Source organism: Scyliorhinus torazame, chromosome 4 (assembly GCF_047496885.1).
Source record: "Scyliorhinus torazame isolate Kashiwa2021f chromosome 4, sScyTor2.1, whole genome shotgun sequence".
NCBI lineage: Eukaryota > Metazoa > Chordata > Chondrichthyes > Carcharhiniformes > Scyliorhinidae > Scyliorhinus > Scyliorhinus torazame.
In genome coordinates, this window is record NC_092710.1 from 48,206,953 (window position 1) to 48,221,057 (window position 14,105).

The 14,105-nt window shown below is 40.4% G+C and overlaps 9 non-coding genes across 9 annotated transcripts; all 9 read right to left on the minus strand.

Moving 5' to 3' along the window:
• Positions 1–1,852: 1,852 nt before the first annotated feature.
• On the minus strand, positions 1,853–1,926 carry trnat-ugu (transfer RNA threonine (anticodon UGU)). Its single transcript has one exon. It is a non-coding gene; the product is annotated as a tRNA-Thr (tRNA).
• Positions 1,927–2,379: 453 nt separating this feature from the next.
• Positions 2,380–2,452, minus strand: trnak-uuu (transfer RNA lysine (anticodon UUU)). The gene has a single exon. It is a non-coding gene; the product is annotated as a tRNA-Lys (tRNA).
• A 1,061-nt stretch (positions 2,453–3,513) lies between these two features.
• trnat-ugu (transfer RNA threonine (anticodon UGU)) lies at positions 3,514–3,587 on the minus strand. The gene has a single exon. It is a non-coding gene; the product is annotated as a tRNA-Thr (tRNA).
• A 3,269-nt stretch (positions 3,588–6,856) lies between these two features.
• On the minus strand, positions 6,857–6,930 carry trnat-ugu (transfer RNA threonine (anticodon UGU)). Its single transcript has one exon. It is a non-coding gene; the product is annotated as a tRNA-Thr (tRNA).
• Positions 6,931–10,184: 3,254 nt separating this feature from the next.
• On the minus strand, positions 10,185–10,258 carry trnat-ugu (transfer RNA threonine (anticodon UGU)). Its single transcript has one exon. It is a non-coding gene; the product is annotated as a tRNA-Thr (tRNA).
• Positions 10,259–11,842: 1,584 nt separating this feature from the next.
• trnap-ugg (transfer RNA proline (anticodon UGG)) lies at positions 11,843–11,916 on the minus strand. Its single transcript has one exon. It is a non-coding gene; the product is annotated as a tRNA-Pro (tRNA).
• A 454-nt stretch (positions 11,917–12,370) lies between these two features.
• On the minus strand, positions 12,371–12,443 carry trnak-uuu (transfer RNA lysine (anticodon UUU)). The gene has a single exon. It is a non-coding gene; the product is annotated as a tRNA-Lys (tRNA).
• Positions 12,444–13,505: 1,062 nt separating this feature from the next.
• trnat-ugu (transfer RNA threonine (anticodon UGU)) lies at positions 13,506–13,579 on the minus strand. Its single transcript has one exon. It is a non-coding gene; the product is annotated as a tRNA-Thr (tRNA).
• A 453-nt stretch (positions 13,580–14,032) lies between these two features.
• Positions 14,033–14,105, minus strand: trnaq-uug (transfer RNA glutamine (anticodon UUG)). The gene has a single exon. It is a non-coding gene; the product is annotated as a tRNA-Gln (tRNA).

Here is a 14,105-nt window from a genome sequence, read left to right on the forward strand (position 1 = left end):
TAACCTAACCCAACCGAATTAACTCACAAATGAAGTTGAACCATTTATAGTTTTAAATGTCCCATCAACAATATAGCCTTCCCCAGCCGAATTAACTCACAAATTAAGTTGAACCATTTATAGTTTTAAATGTCCCATCAACAATATAGCCTACCCCAGCCGAATTAACTCACAAATGAAATCCCATCAATTAAAATGCTAATCCCCAGACTGACCTGTGATTTCGTCGAGGCGGTCTTTCTGTGCCAACCGCGAGTGACCAGACTAATCAGACGATAAGAAGAGCGGAACAATCAATGCGCGTTCATTTTCCAGTTCTACATTGAGGGCCCTCGTTCCCCATCCTCCTGTTCATAATCAGTCTAATTCTGATTTCGCAGTTGGACCAGGATCGCCCTGAGAAATCCCGGTTTTCGGCGCCAAATGTTGAATCCCAAATTTTTTTATCCGTCAGTCTGGCCTCAATAAAAGTCGAGATGGATTTGCAGGTATAACATTAGTTATTTTATTCAGCTTGCAAGCTACCTAGTCCACAGTGATACAGATAACATGTTGCTCTCTGCAGCCCCGGGAGCTAAGTGAATGTCCCAGACAAAGAGATCAGTACTGATACATTCAAATGGCATCAAGTTTCACATACTCGACACCCATAGGTCATCCTATGTCGCTCCTGACTTGTTTGATCTATTCTGATTGGCTCACTTCCAATCCCTTTCTCCGGCCCCTATCAATGCAGCATCACTCTCATAGACACACCTCTTCCTGCTTTTTTCCATGCGGTCTAAAATCCTTTGTCTCTACTTGCCAGAATCAAAGTGGCTTATTTCTACATTACATTAACTAATATCTCTAAATTAACTATTTTATATCACATTCGTCACAAGCAGACCGGCAGCCTCCCTTTGATTTCCTTTCCCAAATTCTTCAACTTGGACTCGCACTTTACCAATGACCTGCGATGTGGCAACTGTTGTTGCACAGGGACAATGCACTGGGACTTCAAGACATTGACGATTAAGGTTGTTCGCTGAGATATGAGTGGGAAGCTACAGAGATACAGATTGTATTTTAAAAGAGGGAATAAAGGGTGTCATCTTGTGTTTGTTGTGGCAGAGTGTGAACGCAAGTAAGCTCATCTAGTAAAGTAACAAATTATGCAAATCGCAAATTTCAGGGTGTAAATAGATCTGTCAACGCCACATCTTCATGGAAAACGCCCCATCCTTTATCCCGCCCAAATCGTTCTTGCTGACATGCAGCAACATATATCGTCCAATAAAAAGGCAAATTACTGCAGATGTGAAATCTGAAAAAAAACAGGAAATGATGGAAAATCTCAGTGGGTCTGGCAGCATCTGTGAAGAGAGAACCGAGCTAACGTTTCGAGGCTGCGTCACTCTTCATCAGAGTAAATCATTTAATCATTCAATCTTTGCTCACAGACATCGCTGACAGACATTCAAAATGGTCCTACTGGATTTCCTGAGGTCAATCCTGTCGTGCATTCAAAGGAAAATACTGCACATGTTGTGAACCTGCATGAGAAGCTAAATATGATTGGATTAAAGCTCAGAAAATTAGAGGATGCTGTGGAGCCAGACACAAAGTTAATGTTTCAAATCCGTGTGATCCTTATTCAGAGCTGAAGCGAGGTTACATGCAATGGAGTAGATGAGGAAAATGGAAGTTGCGTGAAAAGTGGGAGATATGGAAGTTTGAATCAAGTTTGACATAAATCACGGTAAAGCAATGTTGAAGGTCAGTACCTCAGAAATGTTGTCAACATTTTCTGTGTCCACCATTAAATGAGAAGCATTTTTCACAGACTACATGCTTTGACCTGAATGTAGAAAGGTGCTGCTGAGATTTGAACGCAGGATCTCCTGTTTACAAGACAGGCACTTTAACCATCTAAGCCACAGCACCAATCTGCAAGACAACTTTGCAAGTGTAGAACAGATTTCAATTGTTTTGATTAAGTTTTGTATTGTTGATTTCTCCTGCTGACTTTGAGAGTGCAAACTAAAATATTCATCGGCACTGGGCTTTTGAAACTGTAAAAATTGCAGTTATTTCTGAAAGTTATTAATTTAAAAGAAGTTCTGCAGGAAAGAAGTATACAAACAGGAAATATTTTGCGAATTGGGAAGTGATTAAACATGGCCAGAAAACTACAGTGGTATAATGCAGGACAAGACCAGGAGAGAGTTTATACATTCACTGAAAATCTAGCAAAAATTCTTGAAAATTCTGGACGGCTGTTGCAATTTGGCAAACACGACGTTGTCACGGTTCTTCCACTTTCCATAAAGCATCCTGCATTCTTTATTTTTAATTCCTACCGTTCATTGGGAAGCAAACGCCTTGAGCCAAAATCAAAACCCTGACAGGGACTTGAACCCTGGACCCTCAGATTAAAAGTCTGACGCTCTTCCGACTGAGGTACCAGGGCCCAATATAAAAATGTTCTCATAGCTCACTTCAAAATCTCATATTGTATCTTTTGAATTTCCATCACTGGTCATTCAGCCTCTCCAGCTCATTTCCCTCGCAAGCAGACCGGCAGCCTCCCTTCGGCTTTCTTTCTCAAATTCTTCACTTGGACTCGCATTTTACCAATGACCTGTGATGTGACAACTGTTGTTACCCAGGGACATGCACTGGGACTTCAAGACATTGAAGATTACGTTTAGTTCGCTGAGATATCAGTGGGAAGCTGCAGAAATACAGATTGTATTTTAAGAGAGGGAATAAAGGATGTCATCTGTTGTTTGTTGTGGCAGAGAGTGAACGCAAGTAAGCTCATCGAGTAAAGTAACAAATTATGCAAATCGCAAAGTGTCAGGGTGTAAATAGATCTGTCAACGCCACATCTTCATGGAAAACGCCCCATCCTTTATCCCGCCCAAATCGTTCTTGCTGACATGCAGCAACATATATCGTCCAATAAAAAAGCAAATTACTGCAGATGTGAAATCTGAAAAAAAACAGGAAATGATGGAAAATCTCAGTGGGACTGGCAGCATCTGTGAAGTGAGAACCGAGCGAACGTTTCGAGGCTGGGTCATTCTTCATCAGAGTAAATAATTTAATCATTCAATCTTTACTCACAGACATCGCTGACAAACATTCAAAATGTTCCTTCTGGATTTCCTGAGGTCAATCCTGTCGTGCATTCAAAGGAAAATACGGCACATGTTGTGAATCTGCATGAGAAACTAAATATGATTGGATTAAAGCTCAGAAAATGAGAGGAGGTCTGTGGAGCCAGACACAGAGTTAATGTTTCAAATCCGTGTGATCCTTATTCAGAGCTGAAGCGAGGTTACATACAACGGAGTAGATGAGGAAAATGGAAGTTGCGTGAAAAATGGGAGATATGGAAGTTTGACATAAAGCAAAGGAAAGCAATCTTGAAGGTCAGTACCACAGAAATGTTGTCAACATTTTCTGTGTTCACCATTATATGAGGAGCATTTTTCACAGGCTACATGCTTTGACTTGAATGTATAAAGGTACTACTGAGACATGAACTCAGGATCTCCTGTTTACAAGACAGGTGCTTTACCCATCTAAGCCACAGCACCAACCTGCACGACACATTTGCAAGTGTAGAACAGATTTCAATTGTTCTAATTAAACATCAGTATTGTTGATTTCTCCTGCTGACTTTGAGAGTGCAGACTAAAATATTCATCGGCACTGGGCTTTTGAAACTGTAAAAATTGCAGTTATTTCTGAAAGTTATTAATTTAAAAGCAGTTCTGCAGGAAAGAAGTATACAAACTGGAAATATTTTGCGAATTGGGAAGTGATTAAACATGGCCAGAAAACTACAGTGGTATAATGCAGGACAAGACCAGGAGAGAGTTTATACATTCACTGAAAATCTAGCAAAAATTCTTGAAAATTCTGGACGGCTGTTGCAATTTGGCAAACACGACGTTGTCACGGTTCTTCCACTTTCCATAAAGCATCCTGCATTCTTTATTTTTATTTCCGTTCATTGGGAAGCAAACGCCTTGAGCCAAAATCAAAACCCTGACAGGGACTTGAACCCTGGACCCTCAGATTAAAAATCTGATGCTTTACCGACTGAGCTACCATGGCCCAATCCAAAACTGCTCTCATAGCTCACTTCAAAGTCTCATATTGTATCTTTTGAATTTCCTTCACTGGTCATTCAGCCTCTCCAGCTCATTTCCCTCGCAAGCAGACCGGCAGCCTCCCTTCGGCTTTCTTTCTCAAATTCTTCAACTTGGACTCGCATTTTACCAATGACTTGTGATGTGACAACTGTTGTGACCCAGGGACATGCACTGGGACTTCAAGACATTGAAGATTACGTTTAGTTCGCTGAGATATCAGTGGGAAGCTACAGAGATACAGATTGTATTTTGAGAGAGGGAATAAAGCGTGTCATCTGTTGTTTGTTGCGGCAGCAAGTGAACGCAAGTAAGCTCATCTAGTAAAGTAGCAAATTATGCAAATCGCAAAGTTTCAGGGTGAAAATAGATCTGTCAACGCCACATCTTCATGGAAAACGCCCCATCCTTTATCCCGCCCAAATCGTTCTTGCTGACATGCAGCAACATATATCGTCCAATAAAAAGGCAAATTACTGCAGATGTGAAATCTGAAAAAAAACAGGAAATGATGTAAAATCTCAGTGGGTCTGGCAGCATCTGTGAAGAGAGAACCGAGCTAACGTTTCGAGGCAGGATCATTCTTCATCAGAGTAAATCATTTAATCATTCAATCTTTGCTCACAGGCATCGCTGACAGACATTCAAAATGTTCCTACTGGATTTCCTGAGGTCAATCCTGTCGTGCATTCAAAGGAAAATACTGCACATGTTGTGAATCTGCATGAGAAACTAAAAATGATTGGATTAAAGCTCATGAAATTTGAGGATTTCTGTGGAGCCAAACACAAAGTTAATGTTTCAAATCTGTGTGATCCTTATTCAGAGCTGAAGCGAGGTTACATGCAATGGAGTAGATGAGGAAAACGGAAGTTGCGTGAATAATGGGAGATATGGAAGTTTGAATCAAGTTTGACATAAATCAAGGGAAAGCAATCTTGAAGGTCACTACCACAGAAATGTTGTCAACATTTTCTGTGTTTACCATTAAATGAGGAGCTTTCTTCACAGGCGACATGCTTTGACCTGAATGTAGAAAAGTACTGCTGAGATTTGAACTCAGGATCGCTTATTTACAAGACTGGCGCTTTAACCATCTAAGCCACAGCACCAATGTGCAAAACATCTTTGCAAGTGTAGAACAGATTTCAATTGTTTTGATTAAACATCAGTATTGTTGATTTCTCCTGCTGACTTTGAGAGTGCAAATTAAAATATTCATCGGCACTGGGCTTTTGAAACTGTAAAAATTACAGTTATTCTGAAAGTTATTAATTTAAATGCAGTTCTTCAGGAAAGAAGTATACAAACAGGAAATATTTTGCGAATTGGGAAGTGATTAAACATGGCCAGAAAACTACAGTGGTATAATGCAGGACAAGACCAGGAGAGAGTTTATACATTCACTGAAAATCTAGCAAAAATTCTTGAAAATTCTGGACGGCTGTTGCAATTTGGCAAACACGACGTTGTCACGGTTCTTCCACTTTCCATAAAGCATCCTGCATTCTTTATTTTCATTTCCTACCGTTCATTGGGAAGCAAACGCCTTGAGCCAAAATCAAAGCGCTGACAGGGACTTGAACCCTGGACCCTCAGATTAAAAGTCTGAGGTTTTACCGACTGAGCTACCAAGGCCCAATATAAAAATATTCTCATAGCTCACTTCAAAGTCTCATATTGTATCTTTTGAATTTCCTTCACTGGTCATTCAGCCTCTCCAGCTCATTTCCCTCGCAAGCAGACCGGCAGCCTCCCTTCGGCTTTCTTTCTCAAATTCTTCAACGTGGGCTCGCATTTTACCAATCACCTGTGATGTGACAACTGTTGTTACGCAGGGACATGCACTGGGACTTCAAGACATTGAAGATTATGTTTAGTTCGCTGAGATGTGAGTGGGAAGCTGCAGAGATACAGATTGTATTTTGAGTGAGGGAATAAAGGGTGTCATCTGTTGTTTGTTGTGGCAGAGAGTGAACGCAAGTAAGCTCATCGAGTAAAGTAACAAATTATGCAAATCGCAAAGTTTCAGGGTGTGAATAGATCTGTCAACACCACATCTTCATGGAAAATGCCCAACAATTAATCCCGCCCGAATCGTTCTTGCTAACATGCAGCAACATATGTCGTCCAATAAAAAGGCAAATTACTGCGGATGTGAAATCTGGAAAAAAACAGGAAATGATGGAAAATCTCAGTGGGTCTGGCAGCATCTGTGAAGAGAGAACCGAGCTAACGTTTCGAAGTTGGGTCACTCTTCATCAGAGTAAATCATTTAATCATTCAATCTTTGCTCACAGACATTGCTGACAAACATTCAAAATGTTCCTACTGGATTTCCTGAGGTCAATCCTGTCGTGCATTCAAAGGAAAATACTGCACATGTTGTGAATCTGCATGAGAAACTAAAAATGCTTGAATGAAAGCTCATAAAATTTGAGGATGTCTGTGGAGCCAGAAACAAAGTTAATGTTTCTAATCCGTGTGATCCTTATTCCGAGTTGAAGCGAGGTTACATGCAATGGAGTAGATGAGGAAAATGGAAGTTGCGTGAAAAATGGGAGATATGGAAGTTTGAATCAAGTTTGGCATAAAGCAAGGGAAAGCGATCTTGAAGGTCAGTACCACAGAAATGTCGTCAACATTTTCTGTGTTCACCATTGAATGAGGAGCATCCTTCACAGGATACATGCTTTGACCTGAATGTATAAAGGTACTGCTGAGATTTGAACTCAGGATCTCCTGTTTACAAGACATGCGCTTTAACCATCTAAGCCACAGCACCAATCTGCAAGACAACATGGCAAGTGTAGAACAGATTTCAATTGTTTTGATTAAATTTTGTATTGTTGATATCTCCTGCTGACTTTGAGTGTGCAAACTAAAATATTCATCGGCACTGGGCTTTTGAAACTGAAAAATTGCAGTTATTTCTGAAAGTTATTAATTTAAAAGAAGTTCTGCAGGAAAGGAGCATACAAACAGGAAATATTTTGCGAATTGGGAAGTGATTAAACATGGCCAGAAAACTACAGTGGTATAATGCAGGACAAGACCAGGAGAGAGTTTATACATTCACTGAAAATCTAGCAAAAATTCTTGAAAATTCTGGACGGCTGTTGCAATTTGGCAAACACGACGTGGTCACGGTTCTTCCACTTTCCATAAAGCATCCTGCATTCTTTATTTTTAATTCCTACCGTTCATTGGGAAGCAAACGCCTTGAGCCAAAATCAAAACCCTGAGAGGGACTTGAACCCTGGACCCACAGATTAAAAGTCTGACGCTCTTCCGACTGAGGTACCAGGGCCCAATATAAAAATGTTCTCATAGCTCACTTCAAAGTCTCATATTGTATCTTTTGAATTTCCTTCACTGGTCATTCAGCCTCTCCAGCTCATTTCCCTCGCAAGCAGACCGGCAGCCTCCCTTCGGCATTCTTTCTCAAATTCTTCAACTTGGACTCGCATTTTACCAATGACCAGTGATGTGACAACTGTTGTTACCCAGGGACATGCACTGGGACTTCAAGACATTGAAGATTACGTTTAGTTCGCTGAGATATCAGTGGGAAGCTGCAGAGATACAGATTGTATTTTGAGAGAGGGAATAAAGGGTGTCATCTGTTGTTTGTTGTGGCAGAGAGTGAACGCAAGTAAGCTCATCTAGTAAAGTAGCAAATTATGCAAATCGCAAAGTTTCAGGGTGTAAATAGATCTGTCAACGCCACATCTTCATGGAAAACGCCCAATAATTTATCCCGCCCGAATCGTTCTTGCTAACATGCAGCAACATATATCGTCCAATAAAAAAGCAAATTACTGCGGATGTGAAATCTGAATTCAAACAGGAAATGATGGAAAATCTCAGTGGGTCTGGCAGCATCTGCGAAGAGAGAGCCGAGCTAGCGTTTCGAGGCTGGGTCACTCTTCATCAGAGTAAATCATTTAATCGTTCAATCTTTGCTCACAGACATCGCTGACAGACATTCAAAATGTTCCTACTGGATTTCCTGAGGTCAATCCTGTCGTGCATTCAAAGGAAAATACTGCACATGTTGTGAATCTGCATGAGAAACTAAATATGATTGGATTAAAGCTCAGAAAATTTCAGGATGTCTGTGGAGCCAGACACAAAGTTAATGTTTCAAATCCGTGCGATCCTTATTCAGAGCTGAAGCGAGGTTACATGCAATGGAGTAGATGAGGAAAATGGAAGTTGCGTGAATAATGGGAGATATGGAAGTTTGACATAAAGCAAAGGAAAGCAATCTTGTAGGTCAGTACCACAGAAATGTCGTCAACATTTTCTGTGATCACCATTAGATGAGGAGGATTTTTCACAGGCTACATGCTTTCACCTGACCAGGTAAAGGTACAGTTGAAATTTGAACTCAGGATCTCCTGTTTACAAGACAGGCGCTTTAACCATCTAAGCCACAGCACCAACCTGCATGACACATTTGCATGTGTAGAACAGATTTCAATTGTTTTGATTAAACATCAGTATTGTTGATTTCTCCTGCTGACTTTGAGAGTGCAGACTAAAATATTCATCGGCACTGGGCTTTTGAAACTGTAAAAATTGCAGTTATTTCTGAAAGTTATTAATTTAAAAGCAGTTCTGCAGGAAAGAAGTATACAAACAGGAAATATTTTGCGAATTGGGAAGTGATTAAACATGGCCAGAAAACTACAGTGGTATAATGCAGGACAAGACCAGGAGAGAGTTTATACATTCACTGAAAATCTAGCAAAAATTCTTGAAAATTCTGGACGGCTGTTGCAATTTGGCAAACACGACGTTGTCACGGTTCTTCCACTTTCCATAAAGCATCCTGCATTCTTTATTTTTATTTCCGTTCATTGGGAAGCAAACGCCTTGAGCCAAAATCAAAGCGGTGACAGGGACTTGAACCCTGGACCCTCAGATTAAAAGTCTGATGCTCCACCGACTGAGCTACCAGGGCCCATTGCACAAATGTTTTCATAGCTCACTTCAAAGTCTCATATTGTATCTTTTGAATTTCCTTCGCTGGTCATTCAGCCTCTCCAGCTCATTTCCCTCGCAAGCAGACCGGCAGCCTCCCTTCGGCTTTCTTTCTCAAATTCTTCAACTTGGACTCGCATTTTACCAATGACCTGAGATGTGACAACTGTTGTTACCCACGGACATGCACTGGGACTTCAAGACATTGAAGATTACGGTTAGTTCGCTGAGATATCAGTGGGAAGCTGCAGAGATACAGATTGTATTTTGAGAGAGGGAATAAAACGTGTCATGTGTTGTTTGTTGTGGCAGAGTGTGAACGCAAGTAAGCTCATCTAGTAAAGTAACAAATTATGCAAATCGCAAAGTTTCAGGGTGTAAATAGATCTGTCAACACCACATCTTCATGGAAAATGCCCAACAATTTATCCCGCCCAAATCGTTCTTGCTAACATGCAGCAACATATATCGTCCAATAAAAAACAAATTACTGCGGATGTGAAATCTGAATTAAAACAGGAAATGATGGAAAATCTCAGTGGGTCTGGGAGCATCTGTGAAGAGAGAACCGAGCTAACGTTTCGAAGTTGGGTCACTCTTCATCAGAGTAAATCATTTAATCATTCAATCTTTGCTCACAGACATCGCTGCAAACATTCAAAATGTTGGTACTGGTTTCCCTGAGGTCAATCCTGTCGTCCATTCAAAGGAAAATACTGCACATGTTGTGAATCTGCATGAGAAACTAAAAATGCTTGAATGAAAGCTCATAAAATTGAGGATGTCTGTGGAGCCAGAAACAAAGTTAATGTTTCAAATCCGTGTGATCCTTATTCAGAGCTGAAGCGAGGTTACATGCAATGGAGTAGATGAGGAAAATGGAAGTTGTGTGAAAAATGGGAGATATGGAAGTTTGAATCAAGTTTGACATAAAGCAAGCGAAAACAATCTTGAATGTCAGTACCACAGTAATGTTGTCAACATTATCTGTGTTCACCATTAAATGAGGAGCATTCTTCACAGGATACATGCTTTGACCTCTATGTATACAGGTACTGCTGAGATTTGAACTCAGGATCTCCTATTTACAAGACAGGCGCTTTAACCATCTAAGCCACAGCACCAATCTGCACGACAGCTTTGCAAGCGTAGAACAGATTTCAATTGTTTTGATTGAACATCAGTATTGTTGATTTCTCCTGCTGACTTTGAGAGTGCAAATTAAAATATTCATCGGCACTGGGCTTTTGAAACTGTAAAAATTGCAGTTATTCTGAAAGTTATTAATTTAAAAGCAGTTCTGCAGGAAAGAAGTATACAAACAGGAAGTATTTTGCGAATTGGGAAGTGATTAAACATGGCCAGAAAACTACAGTGGTATAATGCAGGGCAAGATCAGGAGAGGGTTTATACATTCACTGAAAATCTAGCAAAAATTCTTGAAAATTCTGGACGGCTGTTGCAATTTGGCAAATACGACGTTGTCACGGTTCTTCCACTTTCCATTAAATTCTTTCTTTTTATTTCCTACCGTTCATTGGGAAGCAAATGCCTTGAGCCAAAATCAAAACCCTAACAGGGACTTGACCCCTGGACCCTCAGATTAAACATCTGATGCTCGACCGACTGAGCTACCAGAGCCCATTATAAAAATGTTCTCATAGCTCACTTCAAAGTCTCATATTGTATCTTTTGAATTTCCTTCACTGGTCATTCAGCCTCTCCAGCTCATTTCCCTCGCAAGCAGACCGGCAGCCTCCCTTCGGCTTTCTTTCACAAATTCTTCAACTTGGACTCACGTTTTACCAATGACCTGTGATGTGACAACTGTTGTTACCCAGGGACATGCACTGGGACTTCAAGACATTGAAGATTACGGTTAGTTCGCTGAGATATCAGTGGGAAGCTGCAGAGATACAGATTGTATTTTGAGAGAGGGAATAAAGCGTGTCATCTGTTGTTTGTTGTGGCAGAGAGTGAACGCAAGTAAGCTCATCTAGTAAAGTAGCAAATTATGCAAATCGCAAAGTTTCAGGGTGTAAATAGATCTGTCAACGCCACATCTTCATGGAAAACGCCCCATCCTTTATCCCGCCCAAATCGTTCTTGCTGACATGCAGCAACATATATCGTCCAATAAAAAGGCAAAATACTGCAGATGTGAAATCTGGAAAAAAACAGGAAATGATGGAAAATCTCAGTGGGTCTGGCAGCATCTGTGCAGAGAGAACCGAGCTAAAGTTTCGAGGCAGGGTCATTCTTCATCAGAGTAAATCATTTAATCATTCAATCTTTGCTCACAGACATCGCTGACAGACATTCAAAATGTTCCTACTGAATTTCCTGAGGGCAATCCTGTCGTGCATTCAAAGGAAAATACTGCACATGTTGTGAATCTGCATGAGAAACTAAAAATGATTGGATTAAAGCTCATAAAATTTGAGGATGTCTGTGGAGCCAAACACAAAGTTAATGTTTCAAATCCGTGTGATCCTTATTCAGAGCTGAAGCGAGGTTACATGCAATGGAGTAGATGAGGAAAATGGAAGTTGCGTGAAAAATGGGAGATTATGGAAATTTGAATCCAGTTTGACATAAAACAAGCGAAAACAATCTTGAAGGTCAGTACCATAGAAATGTTGTCAACATTATCTGTGTTCACCATTAAACATGCTTCACAGGAAACATGCTTGGACCTGAAATTATAAAGGTACTGCTGAGATTTGAACTCAGGATCTCCTGTTTCCAAGACAGGCACTTTAACGATCTAAGCCACAGCACCAATCTGCAAGACAGCTTTGCAAGTTTAGAACAGATTTCAATTCTTTTGATTAAACATCAGTATTGTTGATTTCTCCTGCTGACTTTGAGAGTACAAACTAAAATATTCATCGGCACTGGGCTTTTGAAACTGTAAAAATTGCAGTGATTCTGAAAGTTATTAATTTAAAAGCAGTTCTGCAGGAAAGAAGTATACAAACAGGAAATATTTTGCGAATTGGGAAATGATTAAACATGGCCAGAAAACTACAGTGGTATAATGCAGGACAAGACCAGGAGAGAGTTTATACATTCACTGAAAATCGAGCAAAAATTCTTGAAAATTCTGGACTGCTGTTGCAATTTTGACAAACACGACGTTGTCACGGTTCTTCCACTTTCCATAAAGCATCCTGCATTCTTTATTTTTATTTCCGACCGTTCATTGGGAAGCAGACTCCTTGAGCCAAAATCAAAACCCTGACAGGGACCTAAACCCTGGACCCTCAGATTAAAAGTCTGATGCTCTACCGACTGAGCTACCAGGGCCCATTTCAACAATGCTCTCATAGCTCACGTCAAAGTCTCATATTGTATCTTTTGAATTTCCTTCACTGGTAATTCAGCCTCTCCAGCTCATTTCCCTCGCAAGCAGACCGGCAGCCTCCCTTCGGCTTTCTTTCTCAAATTCTTCAACTTGGACTCGCATTTTACCAATGACCTGTGATGTGACAACTGTTGTTACCCAGGGACATGCACTGGGACTTCAAGACATTGAAGATTACGTTTAGTTCACTGAGATATCAGTGGGAAGCTGCAGAGATACAGATTGGATTTTGAGAGAGGGAATAAAGCGTGTCATCTGTTGTTTGTTGTGGCAGAGTGTGAACGCAAGTAAGCTCATCTAGTAAAGTAGCAAATTATGCAAATCGCAAATTTTCAGGGTGTAAATAGATCTGCAAATGCCACATCTTCATGGAAAACGCCCCATCCTTTATCCCGCCCAAATCGTTCTTGCTGACATGCAGCAACATATATCGTCCAATAAAAAGGCAAATTACTGCAGATGTGAAATCTGAATTAAAACAGGAAATGATGGAAAATCTCAGTGGGTCTGGCAGCATCTGTGAAGAGCGAACCGAGCTAACGTTTCGAGGCTGGGTTACCCTTCATCAGAGTGAATCATTTAATCATTCAATCTTTGCTCACAGACATCGCTGACAGACATTCAAAATGTTCCTTCTGGATTTCCTGAGGTCAATCCTGTCGTGCATTCAAAGGAAAATACAGCACATGTTGTGAATCTGCATGAGAAACTAAAAATGCTTGGATGAAAGCTCATCAAATTTGAGGACGTCTGTGGAACCAGATACAAAGTTAATGTTTCAAATCCGTGTGATCCTTATTCAGAGCTGAATCGAGGTTACATGCAATGGAGTAGATGAGGAAAATGGAAGTTGCGTGAAAAATGGGAGATATGGAAGTTTGAATCAAGTTTGACATAAAGCAAGCTTGAAGGTCAGTACCACAGAAATGATGTCAACATTTTCTGTGTTCACCATTAAACAAGAGCATTCTTCACAGGATACATGCTTTGACCTGAATGTATAAAGGTACTGCTGAGATTTGAACTCAGGATCTCCTGTTTACAAGACAGGCACTTTAACCATCTAAACCACAGCACCAATCTGCAAATAAGCTTTGCAAGTGTAGAACAGATTTCAATTGTTTTGATTAAACATCAGTATTGTTGATTTCTCCTTCTGACTTTGAGAGTGGAAATTAAAATATTCATCGGCACTGGGCTTTTGAAACTGTAAAAATTGCAGTTATTCTGAAAGTTATTCATTTAAAAGCAGTTCTGCAGGAAAGAAGTATACAAACAGGAAATATTTTACGAATTGGGAAGTGATTAAACATGGCCAGAAAACTACAGTGGTATAATGCAGGACAAGACCAGGAGAGAGTTTTTACATTCACTGAAAATCTAGCAAAAATTCTTGAAAATTCTGGACGGCTGTTGCAATTTGGCAAACACGATGTTGTCACGGTTCTTCCACTTGCCATAAAGCATCCTGCATTCTTTATTTTTATTTCCTACCGTTCATTGGGAAGCAAACGCCTTGAGCCAAAATCAAAGCCCAGACAGGGATTTGAACCCTGGACCCTCAAATTCAAAGTCTGATGCCCTACCGACTGAGCTATCAGGGT